Source organism: Echinops telfairi, unplaced genomic scaffold (genome assembly GCF_000313985.2).
Source record: "Echinops telfairi isolate 266 unplaced genomic scaffold, ASM31398v2 ScPeMD7_70;HRSCAF=299, whole genome shotgun sequence".
Taxonomy (NCBI): Eukaryota; Metazoa; Chordata; class Mammalia; order Afrosoricida; family Tenrecidae; genus Echinops; species Echinops telfairi.
The window spans coordinates 72,195,583-72,210,585 of record NW_022103968.1 but is presented as its reverse complement, the minus strand read 5'-3'; the positions used below and the strand labels follow the sequence as shown (position 1 = coordinate 72,210,585).

The window sequence follows — 15,003 nt, the reverse complement described above, 5'->3', positions numbered from 1 at the left end:
TTCTCAGTGTTTCATGACTTGGACCTGTCGTCAGAAGGGACTAGTCCCTGGAAAAGGTCATCGTGCTTGGTAAAGTAGAGGGGCAGCGGATGAGAGCAAGCTGCAGTGGACAGCTGATAGCCCCGTACCGGCAGCAGAGCACTTTGTTCTGCGTGGAGTTCTCAGTGTTTCACGACTTGGACCTGTCGTCAGAAGGGACTAGTCCCTGGAAAAGGTCATCGTGCTTGGTAAAGTAGAGGGGCAGCGGATGAGAACAAGGTTCTGATGAGGTGGCTGCGACAACAGGCTCCAAAGTCGCCATCATGGTGAGGCTGGTGCAAGACCGGGCCGTGCTCCGTGCCGTCGTCGTACACAGACTTGCTGTGAATCGGAACTGACCCAAGGACACCCAACCACCACCACCACCCACAGTCTCCAATGAAGCCACAGACACGGGTCCTGGGCAGGCTGGGAGTCGGAACCGACTAGAGGACCCCTAGTCACAGTGGGTAATCCCCATGGCCCCGGCGGCTGCACAGCCACATCCTCTGCTTCAGGGCTGTCAAAGCTGTTTTCACTCGGCCACCAAGGGCTGAGCCGCCGCTGTGGCGGAGCCCTGTGGCCTGCGGGGTCAAGCCCTTCACTACTTGGCCCTCCAAGACAAAAGCTGCAGAGTGGCCATCTGAGATGCAACAGCTGGCCCCTCCCCATTTGGACAGAAGAAGAGTGAGAACATGGTTGACATATGGCCCCAGTCAGCTTCCCGCTCTGGAAGCGAACCCATCCCCCCCCCGCCCCCCTCAGTTTTCAGCCAAACCATAGACACACCCTTGAGATGAGGAGAACTAGAATGTGCCCAGCGACTGCTACCGAAAGGCATCATCACGAGCAGATCCCGGGTAGGGTGGAAGAAAAATCGGGAAGAGAACTCAAATTCATAGAGACCGGGCTTCTTGGTTGGGTAGAGGCTGATGGAATTCACAAGACTATGGATCGTAGTCACCCTTCAGGTCCAGAAGTGAACTCACCCCTGTGGATCAATTTTCAGCCAAACAATTGACAGGTCTGTAAGGAGGACAATAACACTAGGGAGGTGCGTATACTTGACAACAGATCTAAAGGGCGGCACGGACCCAGACAGAGTCAGGAAAGGAGGAGGAATGGAAACAGGAGACAGAGAAAGGAAGTGGGATGAGGGATAGTGTGTTGGGACGATGCCTGTCAATGAGGTAAAAGAAAATGTGTCTGAATCATTGACTGGAAAACTGATTAGCCCTGTAAACTTGTATTCAAGTCACAATAAAAGCTTAAATACAAAAGACCAAGACTACACCGGTCAGCACGCGACAGCAACCTAGCCACTTGTCCCCACAACCCCCAAAACCACACATCAAGTGGGTGGATACTGTACATATTTAGGCCACTAGCCAATCCAAACAGGGGTGGCAAGTGGACCCCATGTCCAGCCCTGTTCATACCCAGGGTCCTGTTGACCAGAAGAGCCTGCTCCACGGGCTATACCCCATCCCTCTGCCAACCATGCCTGCTAGCCTGCCAGATCATTCCACTGTCCTGGGGGGCAAATCACTGGGAAGGGCGGCTATGGCCTGGGCACTTGTCTTCCTCTAACGTTCATCCTGTTGGCTCCGGGTGACGCCTGGGCCCATGGGGTCAGAGTATTCCCCAAGCAGGTTACAGGGATCCCAGACCCCAACTTGCCCCATGCCTGCCTCCTAATGGCTCACATGATCTCCTGTCCCTGTAGGACTGGGACGATCCACATCTGCAACCTTCTGATTGTGCAGAGTATCATACATCTGGACCCAGGAACGGATGGATGTTGGACGCTGGGTGTCAGGAACTGTTCAGCAGGGAGGGCTCTCTAGATCAGGGGCCAACAGCCCCCACGGGTCAACACTAGCCCAGCCTTGTTTTTACATTTTCATTTTAACTTTTTAAAAAAAATCATTTTATTGGGTGCTCATACAACTCTTATCACAATCCATACATACATACATTGTGTCAAGCACATTTGTAGCCATCATCATTCTCAAAACATTTGCTTTCTGCTTGAGTCCTTGGTATCAGCTCATTTTTCCCTCTCCCGCCCCATTTCCCCCTCCCTCATGAACCCTTGATAATTTATAAATTATTATTATTTTGTCATATCTTACATTGTCCGATGTCTCCCTTCACCCAGTTTTCTGTTGTCCGTCCCCTAGGGAGGAGGTTATATGTAGATCCTTGTAATCAGTTCCCCCTTTCTCCCCCACCTTCCAGGTAGCCACTCTCAGCACTGGTCCCGAATAGATCATCTGTCCTGGATTCTCTGTGTTTCCAGTTCCTACCTGTACCAGTACATCCTCTGGTCTAGCCAGATTTGTAAAGAAGAACTGGGAGCATGATAGTCGGGGTCGGTGGGGTTCGGGGGTGGAGAGGAAGCATTTAGGAACTAGAGGAAAGCTGTATGTTTCATCGTTGCTGTCCTACACCCCTGACTGGCTCATCTCCTCTCCACGACCCTTCTGTGAGGGGATGTCCAGGTGCCTACAGATGGGTCTTGGGTCCCCAATCTGCCCTCCCCCTCATTCACAGTGATTTGATTTTTTGTTCTTTGATGCCTGATACCTGATCCCTTCGACACCTTGTGATCACACAGGCTGGTATACTTCTTCCATGTACACTTTGTTGCTTCTGAGCTAGATGGTCGCTTGTTTACCTTCATGCCTTTAAGACCTCAGACACTATCTTTTGATAGCCGGGCACCATCAGCTTTCTTCACCACATTTGCTTCACCACAAATGCACCCATATGTCTTCAGCGATTGTGATCATATCAGGAACATGAGCACACAATGATATGATTTTTTGTTCCTGGATGCCTGATAACTGATTTTTAACTTTTTACTTGAATTAGGTGAAAGTCTACAGAAGATGATAACCATTTCCATTCAACAATTCCTGTACATCCACTGCCATCCCCTAAATGTACCATCCCACATCCTACTTCCTTCCCTGTGGGGGGAGGTCAGATGCTTAGACATACTCCCTGGAGGCAGACTGCTGTCTCGCTCCCTAAGGCTTGTGACCATAAGCTTGGTTCCTGTAGGTGGAGTTCACACCCCACTGATAACGGTTTCTATGGAGATCCAGAGAACAGGTCGAAGTTAAACTGCCATCCTAAATCTAGGATCCACCCATCTTGTCACATGTATACCACAATCCCTCCTCTTCCTATTGTGTGTATGCCCTTAGACCACCCAGTCTCATTGGTGTATAACCTATAGTGCAACCCCTTCCTGTGACGCATGTCTACCTGTAATTAGTGGGCTTGCATGCCCCCAAAAGATATATAGGCCTGAGTTAGCAACAGAGCTCCCCCCTCCTCTCTCCTTCCTCTCTCCTTTGTTTCCCTTTCCCCTTGTCCTCCTTCCCTTCCCCCTCTCTCCACGTGGACCAAGCAGGGCTGAGGTGAGCAATGCTACCATGTAATGCGTCTGACTGCATTATTGTAATATCTCTTCTATTGCTCATGCTCTTGATGACTTTAATATAATATTTATATATCTCAACCATACAATTGTGCTTACTGAACCCTGTGGTTGGTGGTGGGGGGCTGGCTCCCCTCAATTTATACTACACTTCCCATGTCTCCCAGTTCCATCCCTCCTTCTTTCCCAATCCTTTCAACTTTGTTTGGGTAAATGCTCCCCTTTTGATTTTGAAAGGCTGGTTCTTCTGAGTTCAGTTCCAGATCTGAAGGCAAAGGGCCATTGTCTGGGAGGTCCCAGCAGTCTCCAGTAAGCCTGGTCTCTTGGCTGCTTTGGAGTTCTGTCACATTCCACCACTCCCCCCCCTCCCACCAGGACCTTCGAATGGGACCCCTTTCAGAGCAGTTGATAGTAGCCAGGCACCATCTAGCTCTTCTGGTCTCAGGGACAACCTTGCTTTTGGCTTCTCCAGTATTAAGATGCAGGGGTGGGGGGAAAGGCTGATGGTAGGCAGGATTTCTGATCTCAGACCACTGGCCAAGTGTGGCCAATTTGTTTTGGGGTGACCAGAGTATAGCGGTCCGAGCCAAGGGGAGGGGGAGTGATGACAAGGTGGTACCTATATGTCAACCCATGCCCCTCCATGGGAATGAATGAATCTTGTACCTTCCTGTCTTGACTGAGGGCCCTGGGGACATATTCCTTACCATTATTTCTTGGCTCCTGAAAGAACATTTGTGTTGTAAAAGTGAACCGAGGGTGGGTCTTCTTGCCTCCCTGCAGACCCACGACATCTTGGGGAATCCTAATGTCCCCATATCATGGATGGGGAAATTGAGTGAGAGAGTGAGACAGTGACTGGGCCAGGACTTGAACTAGATCTTTCTGCTTCCAGGGTGCCCACACTAACACACACCACAAATGAGCTGTGGCTCTGCTCCCAGGGGCTTAACGAGGCTATGGATATGGAGTCAATAGAAATCGTAGGGATCCTACAGGACAGAGCAGACCCGCTGCACCAGGATGCCTAGGTTATCGATCTTTAAGGAAGCAGACAGCCTCATCTTTGTCTCTAGGAGTGGCTAGTGGGTTTCCTCTGACTTGACGGCTAGTGGCTCAATGTTTAACCCACTGCACCACAAGTCCCCACCCCCACCCCCCGCCCTCTGTGTGCGCGCGTGCACACACACCCCAAACACACAGGAAAGCCAATCAGTGAGCAAGCAGGAGAGCTCAGAGGACATCCTGGACTGTGATGGGGAGACAGAGGGGTCAGGGAGGGTGTCCCATGGGAGCAGAAGAAGTCAGGCTGGTGGCAGGTGGATATGTTGGTGCCTTGCCACTGGAGCATTTTATAGGTGAGGTGGGGAGAGGGGACAGGGAGACCCCGGGAGGCAGGGGCTAATGGGCAACTCTGCTGGAGCCGTGACTGACAGTGGAACCTGTAACAGAACTCAAGACAGAGGAGGGGGACTGTCCTTCCTGGGGACCCCTCTCAGCACCCTCACAGGGCTGACTGGCAGCCTCTAGGTCCCTTCAAACGCAGAAGCCTCAGAGGGCTCCTCTTATAGAGCTCTGCCCCCAAATACCACCACCGTGACAATATATCTTGCCAAGGCCTCTCTATCTGATTGGAGCACTATGCGCCCCCCCCCCCCCAAGTCTGCCCCCAGTCTTGAGACTCTAACACCCTGTTGACCACCCTGCCAGAGACCTCCAGACACATGCAAACAGACATGCGCAGTACAGCGCCCTCTGCCAATCCTGTAACTACACAGAATCCAGAAGGGACGCTGCCCAGGTCAGCAAGGAAAGTGCCTCAGATGGGCCACAGGGGCAAGAGGCTGGCTGAGGCCTTGCTCTGCATGGGGGCCTCAGTAGCCATGCCTATGAGAAGGCAATGAGATGGGGGGATGAGGGGCTGTCTGTGCCATTCCCAACATGGGCACAAATAAGGAGCCAAAGCCAGTGGACAGGGGAAGCTCTCACAATACACACTCGAAGACGGAGGGGCAATAGCTGATCCTGGCACATCCCGTCCCCAGTCCCTGTCCCGGTCCACTGTGACAATACACCCACTGCCTCTACACCTCTCCCCACCATGCAGAGGAGAACACTAAGGCACAGGCCCCGTCCTCCCCCAGGGCTGAGCAGAGTCCACCCCAGGACCAGGAACCCCGGACCACGGTTAGAGAGTCCCTCTAACCACCTAACTACCCCACAGATTGGCCTTTGGGCCAGCCTGTGGCAAGTGTGCTGAAGAGGGCTTGCCCCAAGGATACCTGGCTCTTCTCCAGCTCTTTACCCAGGACAGAGCCGAGAGCAGTGGTTCTCAACCTGTGGGTCGCGACTCCTTTGGTGGTCGAACAACCCTTTCACAGGGGTCGCCTAATACCATCAGAAAACACATAAATATTTCACAATGTATAATTACATATTGTTTTGTGATTAATAACTATGCTTTAATTATGCCTAATTATGTTCAATTTGTAACAATGAAAATACATCCTGCATATCAGATATTTACATTACAACTCATAACAGTAGCAAAATTGCAGTTATATAGTAGCAATGAAAATAATTTTATGGTTGGGGGGTCACCACACCATGAGGAACTGTATTAAAGGGTCGCGGCATTAGGAACGTTGAGTACCACTGCTCTGGAGGAAGCACAGTCCTGGGCAACCCACTAGGCACCAGGCACCTGGCACCTGGGTCCCAGCTTGCAGAGAGGAAAGTCTAGAGGAGCCCCACCTGCCCAGGACAGTCCTGGATGCCCTCTGGTGGCCACACTTGGCTCTGCACTGCTTTGCCAAGAGGCTGCATCCCCTCAGACCCAATGGGGCAGTGGGAAGGGATGCTGGGGGCTGTGTGGGAGGGCATCAACTCTGTGCTCTGCTTTCCAGCCTGTGAAATAAACCAAGATGTGCAGCCCTCCAAGTGAGGGAGGTCCCCCCAAATATTTTGTCCCCATGTCCTCCTTCTGGTCCCCCCGGTTAGAGGGCACGTGGATGGGTTACCAAGATCTCTTCTTGGTCTTGGGGGAGGCTGGTGACCAAAGAATAGACATACCCCCATATCTAAGTCAGAACCCCTTGTTGCCACACCTATCTCTCTGCATGCGGGATGGCTCACTCTCAGTCCCTGACCCCACCTGCAGAATACACCCCGACTCCCCCCACTTATGCCCCTTCCACCCTCTGATCTAGCCAGGAGACACGAAGACACCAGGGGATGCTCAACGCTTTGGTGTGCCCAGCACCCTTAATCCCTATAGTTGTCCCAGACTCCTGGTCTTCTCAAGGACTGGGTCTGTCTCGGATGAGAGGGCATAGTGAAGCCACCCCAAAGCCCTGTGCAGCACAAACAGAGAGCAAGGACAAAAGCCCAACCCCGCTGCAGGGGGCTTACAGATGCAACGAGGGGTCCCAGACCTGAGGGGCCTACCCAAGAAGAAGCACCGGGATGGATGCTGGGGAGCCTGGTGGAAAATGGGGCCAGCTGTCATTTAGCACAGAAGCCCTGGTAGCATAGTGATTACATGTTGAGCTACAAGGCCAACAGTTCAAAACAACCAGCTGCAGGAAGAAGATGAGGCTTTCTACTCCTGTCAAGAGTTGGACTTGGAAACCCACAGGAGCAGTTCCACCCTGTCCTATAGGTGTTGCTGCGAGTGGGAATGGACTCAGTGGCCATGTGCTTGGTTTGTGGCTTTTGAATCACTTGTCAGACTGAGGGCCCAGGTCAGCTGGTACCCCTGAGGGCCCTCAGAAGGCAGGCTTAGCAGAGGTTGTGTCCTCCATCCTCCTCCTCACCAGGCTGAGTGGGGAGGGACACCCATCGCTAAGTTTATCCTGCCCTGTGTGGGGAGAGGAGGTCAGAGAGAGACAAGGAAAAGAAGTTATTATCATTTAGTTATACAAGCCCATACTCTGTGGCCATACCTAGAGGTCTGGATCCAACCGGCCAAGGCTGCCAGGAGGCCAAGGGAGAAAGCTCCAATTGTCCCTATGCTCAGCAGCGTCTCAGGTCCAGGGATAAAGCAGATCACTGGATGGGCAAGACCTGTTCTTGGATGGGGCATCTGGTGTTGCAGATAGAAGAGAGGTGGCAATGTTGATATAACACCCCCACCCCCACCTCTGGCTACACTTTAGGGTGAAGTCAGAGGGGTCTGTGGGAGGTGTAGGGGAGAAGGGTGGCAGTGAACCCCTTGTTTGTCCTCATCCCTAGAAGTTACCCCAACAGGCCCTAGCATCCTCATTACAGGAACCTCTGCATTTATGAATCATAACCCCTACACCTTGTGGCTGGTGAGATGGAGTGGCACTGGGAAGGGGTTGTATGAGAAGAGTGGACTAGAGCATCAGTGTTGGGCTGTTAACCACAATGTCAGCAGTTCAAACCCACCAGCTGCTGTGTGGGCAAAGATGAGGCTATCTCCCATAAAGATTTACAGCCTTGGAAGACCCCTGGGGTCACTAGGAGTCCCTACCACTGGATGGCAGTGAGTTTATTTGAATCTTTGTTAAGGTGTTTTTTTTAATTTCTTCCTACTTTCTAAACACAGCCAAATCTCAAAGAAAAGTGTGTACGTGGGGTGGGGGGACGGGTGGGGGGAAATGAGGGGGGGTAGCAGGTGACTCTTAAGTATTCCATTTCCACTCGGATACATAGCACAATTATCTAAATTTAAACCAAAAATTTGAAGGTCCTAGCCACCTGCCCAGAGCTATGGCTCCCAGCGAAAAACGGTGGGGCATCACCCAAGTGCCCAGCTTGAGCCTCCGCCCGCTGGGTAAGAGTCCCATCAGAAAGATGCAGGGGTGCGAGCGGGCTGCTCCAGTCGGGAAACCAGATGGGCGCCAGGAGGCGTTCTCTCTCTTGCCATACAGCAGCCCGGGGACACAACTGTGCCATTGCCTGTCCCGGGGTGCACCATCCCAGGGATGTTCCCTGGGCTCGACGCCCCTCTGGCCCTTGGAAAGTTTCCAGGGCTGTTAGGCCCAGCTTCCCAGGTGGGCATGGCTGCCAGGTCAGCCTGCATCTCCATTTCGGGGAGAAGGGGCGGTGCGGGGGCACACCGGTGGGCAGGGCAGAGACCCCCGCGGAGGTGCACAAAGGGACCTGCCTCTGCTGGCCTGAGTGTGTGTATGGCGGTGGGGGGCGGGCACCGCATCGGCCACGCAAGATGCCAGCTGGGCCATGGGATGGAGCTTGTCCGAGGTCTGCGCCCCCGCCCCGCGTCCCACCTCCACTCCAGGTCCCGGATCCACCCTGACACCGGGTGAGCCCCCACCCCCCACCCCAGGTCCAGGCGGGGACTCCGGAGCCCGGGCGGGCCTGCAGGCCCAGACCCCGCCCCCGGGCTCCCACCCCGACTGGACAGGGACCCGGGTTCCAGACCCCGCCCCTGCCGGAGCTTACCCGCGAGCGGCGTGGGCGGCTCAGCAGCGCGACCCTGGTCAGACGGACGGCCCGGGTCCCCCGGCGCGCAGCAGGCGGCGTTCTGGGGCGCGGCGCGGGACGCAAGCCAGGCTCCGGACGCGCGACGGGCGGGCAGGCACAGAGCTGGCCCTTCGCCGGCCCAACGCGCAGCCTGCGGGCCGCCCTCCCGGGCCGCACGGGCTCTGCCGGTGCGCAAAGCTGGCCGCGGCAGCGACGGGGCCTCGCGCCCCGCCCACCCGACCGCGAATTTTCCTATTGGCCGCCCGGCCCTGCGCCGTCCGGCTCCCAGCGCCGATTGGACGAACGAGCAGAGACGGCCACTTGCTATTGGGCCCCCGGCGTGACAGTTCCAGCCGACGCCCATCCTCCTCGCAGGCGGGTAGAGGCCCAGGCACCTGCCGGGACTGCTGCGGCGCGGCTGGAGGCCGCCCTCCGAGGGCTCGCTCGGATTTCCGAGCCGGAGTCCGAGGTGCCGCTTTGGTCCGCTTGGCCCCTGCCAGCGCCCTCTGTTCAACGGCCCCCTTCCCCTGAAGCCGCGCCTTCAAGAGACTAGTTGTATTCCTCACGCCGCCCACGAGGGGGCGTTCCACGGCTGTGCCCATTTTACCCGTGGGGAAGGTGAGGCTCTGTGGGGTTGGCGCCCACTTGAGGTTGTCGATTGCTTGGGGTCATTGGAGCTCAAATCCAGTGCGTCTGGCTCCACAGGCCTGTGGCTGTGGCCGGCTCACTGCATCCAGAGTTCCCACAGCTGGTAGGGTTGTGCAGCCTGGACTCTGCTTTTGGGGGAGGGGTGTAGTGTCTTGGAGAACAGGAGGGAGCTCTCATCCAGTTCCCCCATTCCGATGTCTGAATTTTCTCACATCTTGGGCCTGGCCCATCCTGCAAACCCTGAATGGGACATTTCTCCCATAGAACCCCCTTCATTGCACCCTATGGCTCCACTCGCATTCCCTCCCAACCCCTCCCAGGACCCACCCTGATGGCCTTTTTCCTCCACCCACCCAAATGGACTCCCGCACATCAGGGCAGAGTGTGATTGTACCATTTTCCTGCTGAGTGGACAGTCCCAACCATGTCCCTATAGTGACATCTGCTACACAAAAAAATGCCATTAGAATCCTCAGCCAGTTCCACTTAATTCTGTGGGGTGAGGGCACCAGCAGGAATAGCCCCCAGTAAGGCTTGTCTGGGGCTGTTTCTGAGATGCCACCATACTGCCCATTACAGTGCTAATCTGGGTGACCTCTGAGTTGGGATCAGACACTCATATCATCTCTATCCCCATTAAGAAGTCCCATGTGTTCACTCAAAAGTTACATGCTCTGTGGTAGTTACATAATCGGGTATCAATTTGAGGACTCAGAGTGAAGGGGTGAAATCTAGCCTGTCAATCAGGTCATAGCTTGATGACCTCATTTGGAGATGCTAAGGAGATAAGTAGCTCACTGGAGGCAGGAAACATGCTCACTGCCTGCGAGACATCCCTGTGGAGAAGACACGTGGAGAGAGGTGGATGGAGCCAGACCTCTGGAGAGGAGAAGCCACGTGGAGAACCCTTCCAGCGCTGAGATGCTTACGATGCCACTGGATCCACAATACTTCCCACCCATTGGCCTGTGATTTTCCTGCATTTGGCATTATTGCATGTGTTTCGTGAGTCTGAAGGGGACTTTATAGATCGATATCAGACTTAGGGACTTGATCTGGACTGGGCTGGGATGTTTTATCAATATTCAACTACTCTTGTATATAAAGTTCTTTGTTACACACATATGAGTGTCTATGGATTTGTTTCTCTAGTCTACCCAGACTAACACGCATGTTCAGAATAACAACAACAACAACAGAAAGTGAAAGGTTTTAGGGCAAGAGCTAGAATCTGCCTGTGCCCTGGTAGAAATAGTCAATCTCAGAAACTTTCCAGAGCCAGGCCCTTAAGATGAAAGACATTTTGCATCCCTAATAAGGGATGTGGCCTGTAGCTCTGGACAGGCGGGATGAAGTATCTCTTCCTGGAGCACAGAGGCTCTTGTGAGCAAGGTAGCTCTCAGCTGGTGGAATAGCACCATCATTGACTTTCTGTCCCAGCTTCTGTGTAGGCTGGGTGTTTGTTTTCCTTCATCGTAAAGAGTGACTTAGTTAGCCCATTTGTCCTGCCCATCTCACTAAGGACAGCATTATTGTTTAAATGAGTGGCATCCTCTGAACCACACATGTTCTAAATGTGAAAACTGTAACTGCTTGGAGGGACTGGTAAAAGCAGTAGGATACACTGAGGGCTGGCATCCTTGGGGGTCTGGTCCTCCTAGAGCAGTGGTTCTCAACCTGTGGGTCATGACCCCTTTGGGGGTCGAACAACCCTTTCACAGGGGTCACTTGATTCATAACAGTAGCAAAATGGCAGTTATGAAGTAGCAACAAAAATAATTTTATGGTGGGGGGGTCACCACAACATGAGGAACTGTATTAAAGGGTCGCGGCATTCATTAGTAAGGTTGAGAACCACTGTCCTAGAGTGACCTCTTCTCAGCAGTGACCTCCCAACCCAGCACTGCCCCCTCTCCATGTATTTGCTGATGGTAGCAGGGCATCCACATAGACTTTTGCTGAGGGTCAAGAGAGATCAGCCACCCAAACCAGCCAAACTTAGGATTCTGGGTGATTGGGCACCTGTCTTAGGTTGAGTTCTCTAGAGAAGTAAAAGCCAGTGAAGCTTATGTATGTGTATACACAGAGAGACTTATTTCAAGGAAATGACTCACAGGTTGTAGAGGCTCACAATTTCTAAGTCCATGGATCCAGATGTCAGGCTGGAGGGTTTTCTTGGCTTATGTTGCTACAGGGCCTGATGATCCCAAGATGGGCAGGTCAGATGGAAGGCTGCTGATGACTCAGGATCAGCAGGTGATATGGCAGATCACTGACTCAAATCTGAAGAACTGGAAGTAGATGATCCAGCAAATGCAGGAACAATGCACAGCAAAAGGCAAGCAAGCTTTTCTACATTGGGTGGGGGGGTGGGTGGAGGGGAGGCTGGGTGCAGTATACTTTATTGATGGTACATGACAAGATTAGGCTCTCTAAGCCCCTCCCCTTTTTCAGGGGGTCTGGGTGGAAACTGGAGATGATGGCACATTCTCAGTGTGTTGGGGGATAGAACAGGAGCAAAGCCTCCCCTGCAGTGGATGCTCTTTCATCCTCTAGTGTTATTACTGGGGCTGCTGGTCCAGGGGGACTCTCATTTATTAGAGGCCATGTGGACCATGAGGACCACCACTCTGTTGCTGTAGCCAAATTCATTGTCATACCAGGAAATGAACTTGACAAAGTGGTCATTGAGGGCAATGCCAGCCTCAGCACCAAAGGTGGAAGAGTGGGGGTCACTGTTGATGTCACAGGAGACAACCTGGTCCTCTGTGTAGTCCAGGAGGCCCTTTAGAGGACCATCTGACACCTGCTTCACCACCACCTTCCTGTCATCATTGTGGTAGTTGCCGACATAATTTTGTGTCAACTTGAAGGGTGTATGAATGTCTCTGGATTTGTTTCGCTAGCCAACCCAGCATAACACATATGGTACCTGGGGAGTGGGGTACTAGAGAAACAAATCATGGAGATGGAGGGTGGGGAAATCACCCCTTTAACTTCTCTGAGACCGTGCTGCATAATCAAAATGGCTGACAGAAGGCCTCACCCTGGCTTGATACAAGAGACTTAAGGCCATATTGCATATGAATGGGATAATTTAGATAAGGATTGACTTTGACTCTTAAGAATGTGTTTATGATCTGTCTGTACTAGGTTTATACTGATTTCTTCTGTCTATTATTATTGAAATAGTGTGTAATAGAAATAATTATTGGGAAGTATGATACAACACTTGATCTTAGCCAAAAGGCTGAGAAGCAATGGACAATATAAAAATAGAGAATTTGTATGCCACTACCTTCAGCCATTAAATTGGATCTTTAAATGGGTGGAGGATATGCCTGAAAAGAAGGTTCTGAAAAGATAAGCCCCACCCAGTTCCTTGAGTGCTCAGTACATTTGCACTTGAAAAGACTTGCTGAGAGGGCTGTTGACAGACTGAAGGAAAAAAAAAGGAGCCCTTTGCCTTTTTGAATTTTGAACTAGTGGATTGTGCCTGAAGCTGGGGGGAAAATGGAGCTAAGAAGAAACTCTTCTCTAGGGATTGAAAGTTAAAGAGAGCCTGTGGACAGCCTGAAAAGCTCACTAGGTGACCACCTGGATCCACTTTTTCAGTTGAAATGGGAGAAAAGCAACAATACAGAGATGGGTTGAGTTTGGCCACTGACACCCATGAACATGGTTCACAGGGATTAGAGGAGAATATGAGAGTGGGTTGGCTGGTCTGAAGTTTAAAGAGTTGTGTGGAACCTGAGTCTGTGGCATGACCTAACCCATGGGGGTTGGGGTTGCTGAGAATTTGTGATGGGGGCTCATGGTCGGAAGGCGAGGCAGCCAATGGGCACATGGCTAAGCAAGGTGGCCCACATTGAGTTGACCAGATCCTAACCAGAAGAAGATAAGATTTTTGAGCCTGTGAATTGGTGCATTTTGCTGCTGACTTTGTGGAAGGCCTGCCCTGATTTGACTTTGCTTTATGGATTTGGACTCACGAGGTTCCTACTGAAATGAAGATTTAAGAACATGCTTATCTCCTCAGAGCAGTGAGTTGATGTAAGTAGGCAGTATAGAAATTGGATACCCAAAATGGGGAGGATAAAGGCATGAAGTGGCTGGCTTATAAACTTTCATGGGTGAGGGAATAATTTGAATAGGATTATGATGTAGATGTTCACATAACTGCAATTGGGTTTTTGTGTGTGTGCGTGTTTTTTGCAATTGTTAAGTATAGGATATTTTTGTTTTGTTCACTTATAGGATATTATGTTTAAATGAGGCTGTCACATTTTGAATTGTATGCATTTTAATTTTATCCTGTTAGGCACAAATATAATTTTACTATTGTCATTGTTAAAAAAATTATGTATGGCTAAAGAGTTACATAAAAGTGTCAAGTTGCTTTGAAAAAGATGATGGTAGCATATGTGAAAATGTGTTGACACACTGGATGAATGTATAGATTGTGATAAGAGATGTAAGAGCTCCCAACAAAAGTAAGGAGGAACAAAAAGGGTCAAGTTGACAAGGGGTGGTCTGTGGTAGTTGTATAAATTTGTGTCAACTTGAAGTATAAGGGTGGGGTCTAGCCTGTCAATCAGGCCACAGCCTGGTAGTGCCTCCTTGTGGGAGTGACCTCCTCATAAGGAGAGTCTTGGGAACCTCACTCCCTCACCTCACCACCACCCCACCCCACCCCCGCCCTGCCTTCACCTTCCTTTTGAGGAGTCACACTGAGACCTGTGAGAGCCCTAGAGATGCATCCACCACCATTGGATCCACAAGAATTTTTACCCACTGGCAGGCAGCTAATGTTCCTGCATTCTGCATCATTGAATGTGTTTCTGTGCATTTGAAGAGGGACTGATGGACTTGAGTTGGACTCAAGGATCAAACTTATGGACTTGAGTTGGACTGGGCTGGGATATTTTCTTGATATACTATTACTCCTAGCCCGCGTGTTTCCGGCTGCGGTTTCCTGCACCCCAAGGAGGGAGTACTGTTTATTTGACCCGGTGGCGGCTGTGCTCCCCTGAATCTCAAAATGCCTGTTAAAGGATCACTGAAATTAGAAGATCTGATAGTAGAAAATTCATTTGAGCCTTCAAACATCCAGAAGAAAAAACATCTTGCAAGTTTTCTCCAACAACTGGGGCCTGGCAAATGAGCCCATTTGCTTCTCCCACAAATTCTGAAAACAGGAACACAGAAGTGGGTCTTCAAATGATTCATGGTGTTATTATCTGAAGTTGAGAAATCATCAGAAAGTATCGTGGAAATGATGCAGAATTTAAGCAGTATAAAGTGACAAAGGTAACAGAACAAAACCCGTTTGAGCAGCAGCGTGCAGGACTTCCTAAAAAAGGGCTCCGTCACCTTGATGGCCAGGAGTTCCTGGGAGCTAGCCTGCGCTGGATGAGGGGGCACTCACATGAGGGGGG

At 51.6% G+C, this 15,003-nt stretch overlaps 1 protein-coding gene across 7 annotated transcripts in view; it reads right to left on the bottom strand.

Annotated features, from left to right (window-relative positions):
* ARVCF (ARVCF delta catenin family member) overlaps positions 1-8,974 on the bottom strand; it is a 54,660-nt gene extending 45,686 nt beyond the window's left edge. For all 7 annotated transcript variants that reach the window (XM_045291402.1, XM_045291406.1, XM_045291403.1 and 4 more), the window contains exon 1: positions 8,897-8,974. The gene's annotated coding sequence lies outside the window, so the exon portion shown is untranslated. The remainder of the gene's footprint in view (positions 1-8,896) is intronic.
* Positions 8,975-15,003: the final 6,029 nt, after the last annotated feature.